The sequence below is a fragment of the Dermacentor andersoni genome, chromosome 5 (genome assembly GCF_023375885.2).
Source record: "Dermacentor andersoni chromosome 5, qqDerAnde1_hic_scaffold, whole genome shotgun sequence".
Lineage (NCBI taxonomy): Eukaryota > Metazoa > Arthropoda > Arachnida > Ixodida > Ixodidae > Dermacentor > Dermacentor andersoni.
In genome coordinates, this window is record NC_092818.1 from 126971378 (window position 1) to 126985889 (window position 14512).

At 45.7% G+C, this 14512-nt stretch overlaps 1 protein-coding gene across 2 annotated transcripts in view; it reads right to left on the reverse strand.

Moving 5' to 3' along the window:
• The window catches only part of LOC129385062 (uncharacterized), a 254450-nt gene that overhangs the window by 136480 nt on the left and 103458 nt on the right, over window positions 1–14512 (reverse strand). The gene's annotated exons all lie outside the window — the stretch shown is intronic.

The following is a 14512-nucleotide window of genomic DNA, read 5'->3' on the forward strand; positions in this document are numbered from 1 at the left end:
GGCACTTTGTCCCACTTCAATAGCCAACATTGAAAGATAATTAGGCATTTATATCTGGCCAGTGATTAATTTCGCCTCTGTACGAAAAGTTGTTTTCCCTACTATGGGCTTACATGGCTTACTGCAAAAACGAAGCACGTCCTGCCAACATAGTGCGAGAAAGTAGGAATAGCGCAGGATAAGTATAAGCAGCTGTTGCGACCTTCACTTACGTGGAGTGCCTAACTGTGGTACTTTGAAAAACATGGAGGTGTCCCTAGAGATACTTGATGCAACTCTGAGGTGGGCTTCACCGCCGAACTTTATCTCCACAATAAACATTGTTTATCGCGCTCCAATTGAATCAAAGACGCCTCTCTTAGCATGTTGCCAACTGTGCTTTGTAGCTCTGGCCGTGAAACCTCCGTGTTCATCAGCGCTCATTTTCTTTATATCGGCCACATAATTTATACCAATATCCGTGACCGCAAATGAGAGAAATAGAATTTAGCATGTGTCTATTGAAAGCGGGTTACTTGTTTCATTTTCCATTTAAGGTTTACACGGTACAGCTACGACGACTACGTTCTTGGCGACACAGGTATAAAGCTTCCTAAAGGGTGCTCCATTGTGATCCCAGTTTACGCAATACATCACGACCCGGAGTTCTTCAGCCATCCTGATAGTTTCAATCCTGAAAGGCAAGTAAATGAAATATTTAGTTTTGCTGCAGTCAGTTGAGAAGTTTGATCCTTGAGCGATGCGTAAGAATGCGACATATAATCGTGTAATGGCAGCTGGTGAGTCTGAAGCAAGTAGCGCGGGTTCCCACGCACACACGCACGCACACGCCCACATACGCACGCGCACAGACGCGCACACGGACGCACAAGGACGCGCACACGGACGCACGCACGCACACAGACGCACGCACGCACACACAGACGCACGCACACACACACACACACACACACACACACACACGCACGCACGCACACATGCGCGCACACACACACACACGCACACACACACACACACACACACACACGCACGCACACACGCGCACAGATGCGCACAGATGCGCACAGATGCACACAGACGTGCACTGGCGTGCAATGACGCGCACAGACGCAATTTTGCAGGCCCCAGCACTCTCATCATCAAGCAGCCATCCCACAAACAGTGTTCTTCTGCGTCGTTAATCTGAAAAATGACCGTTAGCGGCAGGCGGGAAGTGCACTGTTGGGTATAAAAAACCAAGTGTTTACTGCAACACATTTAGGCTGGCGGCCAGAGTGATATGCTGCCAAGTTGAGCTCTTTATCACAGCGCATACAAGCTTGTATTATCCAAATAGCGAATGTGAGAATATTTATTCGTAAATTCTATTTTTACTGTGAACTGTCATGCTGACACAGATGCTGTGTTGTCAATAGATTTAGCGACGAGAACGTGGAATCCATCCGGCCGTACACTTATCTTCCTTTCGGTGCTGGGCCACGGAACTGCCTCGGGATGCGCTTCGCGCTTTAGTCCATCAAGCTGTGCCTCTTTCATTCTCTGCGCAGTGTTCAGTTTACTCGCACCGACAAGACCAAGGTACGTACTACTGTTTTTGTACGTCACACAGGCAACCAAATAGCAATCTCCAGAAAAACAATCAGGGCGCACGTACCCTGTATCCTCCAAAGCTCATCGATTGGAATCTTTTCCTCCACACAAATTAGCTGAACACAGCGCCACCCCTTGACTAATGTGCACGCTACACTTCTGAAGAATTGTCAAGGAATGCCAATGAAGCTCTGTGATCACTTCTTTAGAAGGGCGGCGCGGGCAGCCGTTTTTAGAACGAAAGTAGAGGATTGAGGGAACGAATGGTTTAGAAAACGGGGGATTGTCTCTCTAATCTGGAACATTTGAAGAGTGGAGTTGGTTTTGCGCGGAGTGCGTAGCAAGGTTTATGGAAATGAACAACGTGCTTGAACTATGCGAACGAGTCCTTGCTCAACAAGTCCAAGCGCAAATAATATATTTAAAATGCAGAGTAGCTACAATGCCTTGGTTTGGGCGAGTTGGTTCGTCTTGACAGTTTTCATAAAAAACGCGCTAAATGAGAAGACGAAAAGAACACATACGCGCCCATCCTGTCGTATGTGTTCCTTTCGTCTTCGTGCTTAGCGCGTTTTTATGCAGAGTAACTATTTCACACAGCGTGAATGCCATGGAAATGAATGTTTATGTGTTTAACAACTTTCAGGTTCCCTTGAGGATTAAGAAAGGAATTGGCCTGTTGACAGCAGAAGACATTATTGTTGGAATACATAAAAGACCAGATCGACTCGTCTGAGATGACGTCTGCCACTTCGGCTTCACTGACAGGATAAAGAAAGAACTGAGCTGCAACAGTAATGGACATTATCTAAATTATTACTTATTGTCAAGTAGCCAGTTGTGTTCACAATATGGTTATTAAAAGCATTGTCTAACGCTTTACCTGGTAGTTCTGTACCATTTTTTTTTTATTTCACGAACTAGCTCATTCTTAACGTTATACTTTAACAGCGAGTGTATTATCTGCCGTATCGTATTTCTGCATTCAATGTACAAATGCTTTAAGACGCTGTGTTAGACTGCGACGTCTTTAGGATCAGCCCACATTCCCAAGTATTTTACTCGTAGCAGCTATAGCGTTACGCAGAAACTGTGCCTAGTCAATTCTAAAGCGAAGTATGCCTTGCCATGATGGGACCTTCGTCACCGCCGCCGTTGTCTTTCTACTGTTGTTACACACATGTGCGCTCACTCACACAAACACAACTACTAGATTTACACAAGTGAGTTGGTCCTCCTGGTAACGCTTTGCGGAACCACAAACAAGGCTGGATGGCAATGTACCTGTCAATTCCTTTGCATAATATCCAATTCGCACAGTGCATGGAATCTGTGCAATGTTTCTACCCGCAAGCGTAACTGGCCAGCTCTTCAAATCGGCGGTCTGAGGCCGCGAAGCAAGCGAACGAGGACGGCGCCTGCAGCTGAGGAGAATTGCGTGCCGGGGAAAGTACGAAGGAGCGCGCTCAGGATGGATGGATGGATGTTATGAGCGTCCCCTTTGGAACGGGGCGGTGGGTTGCACCACCAAGCTCTTGCTATTATACTGCCTAATGTCCTACCTAGGTAAAACAATAAAAAAGAAAAAGAACACTATGAACTGCCCCACCCAAGTTTTCTGATCCCCTATTTTACTGTACTTTTGTACGTCTCCGTCTTTTGTCGTTTCCCTACTGTTCTTCCACCAATCCTCTAATCGCCCCTTACTAATGCCTATTGCGGACATGTTTTTTTTCCCACTGCTTCCGCTAAACTCAAGTGCTTCAAGGAGGCCAGTGGCGCCTAAATCGACCGCTGGGTAGACGTCTTCACATTCTAATAAAACATGCTCCATAGTCTCCCTAGCTTTACCGCAACAAGCACATGCTTCTTCCGTCTCATATCTCGCTTTATAGGTGCGTGTTCTAAGGCATTCCGATCTCGCTTCGAAAAGTAATGAGCTTCCCTTTGAGTTATCATAAATTGTTTCTTTCCTGATTTCGTTTTTTCCTCTTAAGTAGTTACTCATGGCAGGTTTCTTTTCCATTGCCGCCACCCATGAGATTATTTCAGCCTCTCTGACTTTCCGCTTGACCTTCTTTGTTGCTGTGTTTCCCACCCTACAGGCCGCATACTTGCTGGTAAGCTTCCTAGTTCTTTTCCTCCACTGTGAATCAATGTTTTTCCTGTACAGATACCTGAACACTCTCTCAGCCCATTTACTTTCTTCCATATTCGTGAGCCATTCTTCATACTCACTTTTACTGCGAGCTTCCCTCACTTCAAAACTAGTCCAGCCCATATCACCCTGCACAGCTTCATTTGCAGTCTTCCCGTGAGCGCCCAATGCGAGGCGACCCACTGACCTTTGGTTCCCGTCGAGTCCTGATTTTACCCCTGATTTAAAGCAAACAACCGCATTTCCCAAAGTAAGTCCTGGAACCATTACACCTTTCCACATACCTCGGAGGACTTCGTACCTATTGTATCCCCATAGCGCTCTGTGCTGCAGTATTGCTGCATTTCTCTTCCCCTTCACTGTTATTGTTTTTTCCTGTGTTTCCATATATCTATTGCCTTCGTTTATCCATATACCAAGGTATTTATATTCTATTACCCGAGGTATTTTCTGGCCCTGTATCTCCACTGTCTCTTCTCCGTTTTCATTGAATACCATAACACCTGTATTTCTAACACTAAATTTCAAACCTAAATTGTTGCCTTCCTGTCCACAGATATTAGCCAGACGTTGCAAATCACTTTGCTTGTTTCACCTTTTAATTTTGCTTGCAGCTGTATTTGAACCATAGACTTTTTCTCCCGGTATATTTCCCATTTACTGGTTATTTCATCCTGCGGGAACTGCGCCTTCTTTGCCTGCCTGTGCTCTCGAGATGCTTTCTGTCGTTCGGCGATTGCTTCTCTTATCTCCCTGTTCCACCAGCTTTTCGGTTTCTTTCTTCCTTTCCAATGAATATGTTGTTTCTCTTTCCGTATTTCTGTCGTTATAACACTTAGAAGCTCACCATATTCCCACTCTTTACTTGGCCATTTGCCAAGTTCTTCCTCGACTCTAGTGGCTATATTTGCTATTTGTTCAGCGTTCAAATTTAGACTGGCCATTTGGCGCTCCTTGCTCTCTTTCCCAACTATATATCCCATTTTCAAAATCATGCGTTTATGGTCACTCCCTATGCTGCTATGCCCTTCCTCATCAATGACCATTTCTCTCAACTTATCACGAATTCCTTCTGTCATCAGACAGTAATCAATGGTCGACTGCCGGTTTCCCACTTCCCACGTGATCTGTCCTTCACACTTAGGCCCTGTGTTCACGATAACGAGGTTATGTTGCTCGCGGCTAAGTAACGTTGCTAGAGGAATATATAGGTAACGTTGAGTGAAGTGGGGATGAAGAGACGAGGCGAAGCGACGCAGAGGAGGAAGGTAGGCGGAGCCGCGCTGGATTGACTTCCTCTGACACTTGCTACAGGTTTTCTTTGCGATGCGTACGTACTGGGTTCGTCTCCTGGAAACGGCGTCCTCGTGCGGCGTACGCTGCGTGTGCGAGTGACAAGCGTGCGACGGTGAGCCCGAAGATCGCGGCTCAATCTCGCCTGCGTAAGGGTAGGAATCGCGCCGCATTCCGTCGCGCGGATGGCACCGGGGGAGGGGAGGAAGGGGGCTGTGTAGTTTGGTCGCGCGCCGTCGCGCGGACTTTATCTTGAAAGCAATCTGCTTTGGAGGCACAGTCTAGGTGGGCCGACGGATCTTAGCTTTGCATGCGCTGTGTTCTCACCGCTGACTTTGCGTTGAAGCGATAGACAACACGAAGGTCACTTCGCTTGTTGCTTTTGCCGCGATTCCTCACGCCAGCTTTTTGACAGCGAGTGTCCGCGGTCATCGAGTATGAAGTGTTCTTGTTTGCCTGTGCGCGCTGGTACCATGCTAGTTAATTGAGCTAGTAAACCAATGCTTACAACAGGGCGTCCAACTCCGGCGGCTGCTGCGTATGGCGCGGCCACGCGAGTCCTGTCTCGAATACGATCTGCGATGCGCACAGTGTAAGCGTCTAGGCGCGCCGAGGGCTGATAGCACCCACACGCTTGCGCATCACCCGCGTTCCCGAAGGGAAACCTCACTGTCAGTTTTTTGTGTGCTCACCCATGTCGATCATGGCCAAGGGTACGTTTCGTCAGGACTACTGCTCCCTGCCAGCAGCAATGAAATCTCGCAGATAAGTACTGTAATTGCGTTGTAGGTTCTTCTAGTATTTCAGTTTTGTTCGTCTGCTTTTCATTGGCAGACTTCAGCATGCCTGTTTCCGCAATTCAGCGTTCAGCGTGATGTACCATGGCCATGATTAAGAAATATGTCTCTTCTCGAATTAACGTTTCGTCGTTTGTCGCCACCTCTCAGTAGACCAGTAATGACCATTACGTTTCTAGAGTAATCGGAATGACGAATCATTGCAATCACATGCGAGCAAATCATTCAAAACTTAGGCTCTCCGATTTGAAAATTTCTCACTGTTAATCCTCTCACTGTTAATGCGAGCGGGGATCCTCGCAGAGCACCCGCCACGATGACAACGTATAGGCCACGTCCGAAGCGCGCCTGCGCGCTTTACTGCAGGCTCAATAAACGTTTTCCCAATCCAATCACTGTTAATAGACCTTCGTGATTTGCTGGCACCTAAGAAGCCGCAGTAGCATATCTTGTTGTTCCGTCTCCCAAAGCTTTGCCTACGTGGGGCCACGAAGCAGTTTTGAGCACGTGCAGACCTTTCGTGTGTCTAGAAATGTCATTATACACATGCCTTTTCACGCTGTGCCCATAGAAGGCATTGGTCGCTTCAGTCAAGTTATAAACTATTACATGATCGTCGACCGACGATCATGGTTACCCTTTGCAAAGTCAGCTGACGTATCCTGTAATTAATTTCTTTATTATTCATTAAATTATGGGGTGTTGCGTGCTAAAACACCATCTCATTATGAGGCACGCCGTAGTGAGGGTCTGAAGAATTATTTGGACCTCCTCGACTTCTTTAATGTGCACCTAAATCTAATTACACGGGTGTTTTTGCATTTCGCCCCCATCGAAATGCACCCGCCGTGGCCGAGATTCGGTCCCGCGAGCTTGTGCAGAGTATCCCGGCGCCATAGCAACTGAGCAATCACTGCAGGTACCTTGTAAGTATTCACGAAACAGCTCGCACTTTATAAATCGATTCTTAAGAGCGCTTCAAAGGGCTATTTGATCTAGGGACCATATGCTTACGAGAACGTATCATACACGATGAGTGGGCAGGCTGCGTGTAAATAACAACGACAATGCAAAAATCTGGCGAAATATTTATTTAGCTATTGAAAACGCCACACCCATGACTCGCAAGTATGCAAAGACTATGTTGACATGAAATATTTCTTTAATGTGATCTACTCACATCTGGCGTTATATGGCGAACGCACCCTGAAATTCGCCGGCGGGAGAGCACGCGTTCTTTTGTGGCCGCCTTTGTACCGGCGGTGAAATTCCTACCACCGACCATGAAAACGCACGGAAAAGCCAAGGAAACACCTTTGCTTTGAAATCGAAATTACTTTCTGGCCCATTCATCCACATCTTTGAAGGGACACAGCGGAGAAAATTACTCGAGCTGTATAAACGCTTCCATATAATACCAAAGAAAATTATTTCTTACCGTGCGAAGAGGCTTGTTAAGCGTGAACATACGCAAGAACAAAAGATGGGTGGGGACACCGTGGTTTATGCCTCAGTAAGCTCTGACGTAATGAATTTTGACCACTTCTGTGCAAGTCCAGTTATTTTTTTTATCACCAAAGATCGAATGCGGTACATTCTAAACGACCAGAAAGTTAGCAAGCTTAAATAACTTTCACTGAGCTAAAACCCAGAAAATGAAATATATTGAAATTCGTGACGTCACGAAGACGTGCTCGGGTTAGGGTTAAGGCGCGAAACGAAAAACAAAATGTTCGTCCTTCATTTCCTCAATTTATGCACAAACTATTGCAGTGACATGAACGAATCTATAGTTATAAAAAAATACATTGTCATTTATGTTAGGCGTAACGTTAGCAGAGAGGAAGAGAGTAAAGTGGATCTGAGAGCAAGCGGGGGTAGCCCACGTTCTAGTTGAAATTAAAAGAAGAAAACGGAGCTGGGCAGGCCATGTAATGCGTGCGGTAGATGGACTATCAGAGTTGCAGAATGGGTGCCAAGCAAAGGTAAGCGCAGTCGACAACGGCTGAAGATTACGTGGGTAGATGAAATTAGGAAATTTGTAGGCGTAAGTTGGAATCAGCTAGCACAAGACAGGTCGTTGCGAGGGGCCGTTGTCCTGCAGTGAACATAAAAATAGGCTGATGGTGAGGATGACATGGTCACTGTAAGGTGATTCAGTGTTTATCGGCAGTGTAATTCTAAGTTCGCTGCCATGCAGGTCCTGAAGACGGTTTCCCTATATAGTTGTGGTCTCTGTGCGCTTTCTCTTGTAAGAGTATTCGTCCAAAGAATATTCGTGATTAATTAATATAGCGCATTGAGGCACAATTACAACGTTGTAGTAATGCGCAATGGCATCAATCGGCCGCCAGAATAAAAATATTTACTTTCTAAATTGATGGAGGTGGACAGCTGGGCGATTACGGGTCCACATTGCTTGACCTCGTGTCATACAAGGAACGGGTATCTCCCGAAATTGAACGGTTTAGCAGCTCTATTTTGGACGCCTGTTGTAGGTCGAAGCGAAACCATTCCGCTTCGTAGGCGAGTTTGATTTGATAAAGCCGGTTATGGTCAAAGATTTTCAGCACTCACCAAACAGAGTGGCATACTAATTTTATTCCTTTCTTTCATTTCATTCTTTCTTTTTTTACTTCGCAAATTTTTACTTCCCAAACAGAAATGGCCAAATGTTTTTTTTTCTTGTACCATGTCCAGAGGGCCCACGATGCGGCGGTCGGGCAAGGCCTGACTGTCCCAACGTGGGAGCGGCCCGCAGCGCGCTGCGTCGCGTACCTCAGGACCTTATTAAAGTTTTGCATCCATCCATCCCTCCTTTTTGGTTCAACCATTGAATGAGTTCTGCGGTGCATGCTTGATTGTTCCTTCACTGTTTTACACAGTGCCTGCTGAGATTCTATCATCCTCAAAGTAGTGGTAGTAAAGGCTGTCGCGGGAAAATGTTTATTGTCCACTGTGGATTTACGTAGTTTCTTTAGGACTTCAGGTAATATTTCTGGTACATTCGGGTACTTTTACAATAACGACATGCAACCTGAACAAAGCAAGAAACATCTTTTGAGATTTGGCGCCTTACTTAGCTGCAGTGTAATAAAATCCGCATTATTTAGTAATTCTTTATTTAAAAAAGCTCTTGTATTGCTGTTATTGTTTTTGCACTCGTCTAGCGTGCGGTTTTCACACGCTGCTTAGCTTCGGTAATGATACTGCATTGCTATGACTTCTGTTAGGCGTTCTTATTGCGTGGTTAAGTGATTTACTGCAGCAACGACAGCGAAATAGCATTCTTTTCCAGTCAAATTGTCACTTGCAAGCTTCCAAACATGATTGAAGTGTACACCGAGAAAGTCAAAAGAAAAATAAGTTTGGCAAGAAAGACGTGCACCAAGCAAGTAAAACTTTCAACGGTCAGGTGTTTCGGCTTCCATAGGGAAACCTTGTTCACAATGGGGCCAAAAAGTACAGGTGCCTGTCTAAGTAGGTTTTAGCATGTGACGCGAGCCCTGCGTGTAAGAAGGGGGACGGCTCCTTCGATTTGAGTGAGCGCGCGTCCTCTTGATTGTATCATAATAAGTTTGTGCTTAGAGTAACTTGTTCAATTAACTTCAATAACTTGTAGTGATTGTAAGCTTGTGCGTAAAATAGGTTTTACGTACAGTAACTCCAGTTCGCTTCAAGACAAGCAAACAACAGCAGGGTGAACGTGTTCGACGCTTTCAAGCAAATTAGAAGGGCGGGTTATTGACGATGGCGTATTTTACGACTTCGTGTGCCCCTCGCACGCAGCAACAAGCCAGCACGCGTCGAAGCGAACTGCGCGTGGTTGTCAAGCATCTTTCGACCAACGGTCCCCACCAAAGTTCTCGAGGCATCATAATCTTTTCTTTTTTTTTGTTTTTTAAATGCCAGCACAATTATCAATATGCTTCGGTGTGATGCTCCTGCAAAAGAGCGATGGCTCAAAGTATGCCATGATCGAGCACCCCTTCAGCCCCGCCTGGAAACCAAACTTTTCAATGTCAGAGTGCGTCGGCGATATTCCGCACGCCTAGATTTTATCATACGGCACTATAGCTTCATGTCACTCGCGCAAACATTGGGCGTGTCTCTAGCATGGTTGTAACGACAAAGTTGGGGTGCGTCAACTCGCACAAACTTGATTTTGCGTCCCAACCAAATGTGGGTGGAAAATACGCACTATACACTGTATCCTAAAGGCGCTTACTTCAGGTCTTCGCTTTCTACACGCATGGTAGCATTGTTGTCGTTGACACACAGAGCTATTCATTTCGCACGGTATTCGAGGAAACAAACATTGAAATTTCTTCCATCGGGACCGACCCTGTCAATGTAAGTAGGAAGCAAGATAGGAGGATTAACAGAGTGCAGAGCAAGTATTTTAACTGACAGTTTCTTCGCAAGCGGCTTCCATAATTGTGGCTTGCGTCAGCCGAAGGAGCAACACACATTGGCTTAAGTTTGAGGTAGCTACAAATGTTCAGTCGTTACATAGGAATTGGAATAATTGTTTTCATGTTCGATGCAAGAAAACATCATGGTAGCTACAGCGCGACAGACGCGGGCAAAATGAATAGAATTCGTCGTTGTACTGTATTCCCTTCTATTTCTTACTGTCATACTAATACCCGGCAAAAAAAAATAAAAATAAATAAAAGTCATTTTGTGGTAATACAACATCAAATACTTCGATGTTAGAAGTCAGGGTATAAGTCTATCAAACATTGTATAATTATTGCCTTTCGAATCATGAGGCCCGACGAGCGAGTAGCCTAATCATTCTTCTAGTCAGTTTTTATGGGTGACTGCTAGGTTGCGTCATAAACAAGCCCATTTAGGTGCTTGTATGTCGCGGTTAGATGCTGAAAAGCATGTCCTAGTGTATGTGGGTGAGGTAACCAATTCGTCGGACTCATTAAAGTGAAAACCAGAATTTCTTGCCTGAACCACAGATATTAATATGTAACTTATCAAAACGCATCCTGCAGCTTCTGTGCCAATCACGGTATTAAAACAAACTTGACCAGTTCTTCTTGCCGTCGGCGATGACACAGTGGTCCAAGCCGAATTAGTGCTTTTGGAATAAGTAGATGGCAAGAATATGATTAAACATATACCTACAGTTCCAGAGGCATCCGACTTCGCACGCGGGATTTACGTAATCGTCTCCGAGTTACAAAGAAAAGGGGGGAAGGCAATGCGCAATATAGTGTACTGAGGTTTCTCGAGACGTTTAAAATGAAGCACCATAAAAGTCGCGAAAGCATTTTTCTAAGACATACAAGGAAGTCACGCGGTGTGACAGCACATACATTCTGCGCAAGATGAGAGCGCCTCAATTGAGTCCGCCGGTCTTCGCCGCCGTCGAGGGTAGCTCCAAATACATTGCCCCGATCGCTCTGAGGCCGAGGGAAAACGCCTCAGTTTCAACGCCTAAGCGCTGGACTTCAAGCTTGGCGAAGCAGCAGCACGCCCAAACAAAACAGCCCCCCCCCCTTTCCCTCACCTTCCGGCAGCCAGAAAAAAGAGATGCGGGATAGGTTTTCGCTACCTCGGATGCCACGGGGAGAAAATCGGGTTTTCCGAAACTTTCCTCGCGGGAAATCACGCCGAGGACGCAAAGCGGCATTCCGTGTTCTAGGAAAAACAGCCGAGCGCGGAAGAGGCACCACCGCTAGCTGCTGGGAGGACTGCCAGGGTGCGTGGAAGAGGACGCTCGCTGAAGCCCGGCGTCAGGGATAGCGGAGTTGGCCCAGAGGAAGACTTAAGCTCGTTGGAAAACTCGGTAGAAGAGATGCGAAAAGATACAGCAACTTCGTTTACTTTCTCACTTTCTTTGACTCCGCACTAGCGTTTCGAGTGAAGTCGTGCCAGCGGCCACTGCTTCGTCACCGTGAAGCAAGAGGAGACGATATGCAAAAACGAGCGAACGTGACGTTTCGAAACGCCGGTTAGTCTGTCTTCGGAAGAGCTCTTCTCGTAGACGGGAGCGCGGCGATAAAACGAGATGGCCCACATTGCGAAATGAGAGTTCGCGAAGCGTCGTCCTTCACCCACCCCCCCCACCTCCCTTTTTCCCGTCACCCGCTTCTCCGGGGCTGAAGTGGAGCGTGTAATTGGAACAAAGCCCAGAAAGTTTGCGAACAGCGGCTTTTTTACGCTCATCGTATGGAGCGCAGCTGTCGCCTATTTGCTTTTCGTGCCTAGCTGCTACCGACGAGTGTCTTTCGAAGACGCATGTTCTTTTGAACTTTCTTTGCCTACTTCGCGGAATGTTCAATGTTACGTTCTTTAAGAAAATAAGAAGGGGCAGAAGTAATGGATCCTGCACGATACAAACGGAAGAACATGTGGACGTTAAAACTGTTAGTATACATAGAAAGATGGCTGATTCCATTGTAACGTGAATGAAACATGAAACTAATCTTTCATTGATCGCCTCAAAGTTTCTTTCTTTAATTGATCTCTCCGTAATTTTGGTTTCTGCCTCGGACTGGCAAGAATTAGTCTTTGCTGGCTGTTTCATTAATAAACAGTCATTTCTTTCTTTCTCTCTGCCCGCATATTTACTGCAGTTACTGCCTACTTTGCTTATTTCATAAAGCTTATATTGCTTGTCAGAGTCGCAATTTTAAGGTGTAGCTGTCTTTCGGAAAAGACCTCGCCTGTAATTCTTTTTCATTGTTTTTTTTTTACTTTAGGCCCATTTCTTGTGTAGTTACATTGCTTTCAATAACAATGCTGGTCGATTGATTGATGCGGTTTAATCTCCCAAGGCAACTCGGGCGCTACGAGACGTGCAATAGCGAAGAGCTCCGGAATAATTTTGACCACTTGGAGTTATTTAACGTGCCATTAAATATAAGCACACAAGCGCTTTCGCATTTCGTCTCGATGATATTCCCGCCACCATGGCGGTGAATCGAGCATATCGTAAATCGTGATCACCGAGCGTGAAGCACAAACGAACGTGTTTTGTTTTGCGCATTCCTTTGACTGCGACTCGGTCAACACATATCGTCGCTCACGTCGAGGCTCGGTTGAACAGCCACCCTGCGTCCTATAAACACTGTTACCTCCAGTGGGCGTTGTGGGTTGTGGTTACGTCATAGTCGCCTAGGCAGCTTAATAATAATAATAACAACAACAACAACAACAACAACAACAACAATAATAATAATAATAATAATAATAATAATAATAATAATAATAATAATAATAATAATACCTATATATACACAGATGCGTCGATTGAGGCAAAACACACTACGGCATCGCTGCTCGTCCTTCACAAAGATACCTACTGAGCTTTTCCTGACGCCAATCTTCCAGAATGAGCTAGACATGTCGAGACAGGGGTCACAGCAACGCGAGACCTACCCGAATGCGTTACAGCGTGAAATTTGCGCTGCAGGAACTGCTTTGTACACCGCTTCGAAATCGCGAGCGTTGCATTTTTTAGAGGTATGTATAGCGCGACAGGTTGCCTTCTTTTTTTTTTTTCGTCTTCACGTTGCACCTGAGTAATGAAATGGTGAGAACTAATCCATCGTTGCCAACATCCACTCGTGTGTGCTCGCGACGATGTAAATAAATGCAAGTAAGTGAAATAAATGCGTCAATATCCTGCTTGCCATACTGCTATAAAACGAACGTATTAAAAAGTAAGAACTAAATATTGGCTAATAACCGCAATTACTAAAGCACGTTCCACATCTATTTCTTGGTGTGTGTGCGCGTGTGAAAACGTTTATTGAAGTGAGGTCCGGAGGCTCGACTTGTTAAGCCAAGGCGGGCCGCTCCCACGTTGGCACTGTCAGGCCAAACCCTTCAGCGACATCACGGTCCTTTGGACGGCCTTTAGTTGGCCTTCAAACAATGGGCTTTGAATCCTTTTTTTCCCACTGTGTCAATTCTTCAACGAGGTTGGGGAGAGTCGCAGGACACCCTGCCAGCATATGTCTGATTCTAATTATGCCATTACAATCATGGCAGTCCATTTTAATCTCCCTCTCTGGATATATTTTGTTAATGTGGTACGGTGTGGGATATGTACCTGTTTGCAAAAAGTGCAGTGAGGCTGTCTGAGCCCTCTTAATTCAGTTTTGAATGTGGCAATGGGAATGGCCTGCGTCCTAGATAGTAATGTTTGGTAATGTCATTGTAAGTTATTCCCTGGCTTGATGGTGAACGGCTCGGTTGTGACTGTCACGGTTAGAAAGTCCTGTGCTAAGTCATGAGCAACCTCATTGAGGTTTACCCGAGTCTCGTCCACTTTCCCCATATGCGCAGGAAACCATCATCGGATTTCAGTTCCCATAATCCGAATGTTTTCAAAAAAGTTGAGCTGCAACTCCAGTTACGCAGCCTTTAGCAAAAATCCTTATAGCGGTTTGTGAATCATCGTAAATGCAAGCCCACTCATTAATCCTGATGACTAGAGCAATGGCCTCTTGTTCCGCCACTATGGGGTCCTTGGCAAAAATAGTGATAGCGTCTTGCACCTTCTCTTGAGAATTTCACACAATAGCACTATATGCTTCTTTACTTTTCACCCAGGCAGCATAAACTATAACTGCCAGTTGGTTCTGCTGCTCTATTTCCTGCAAGAGTGCTTTAGCTCTTGCTTTCCTCCTTTTGATATTATATTCTG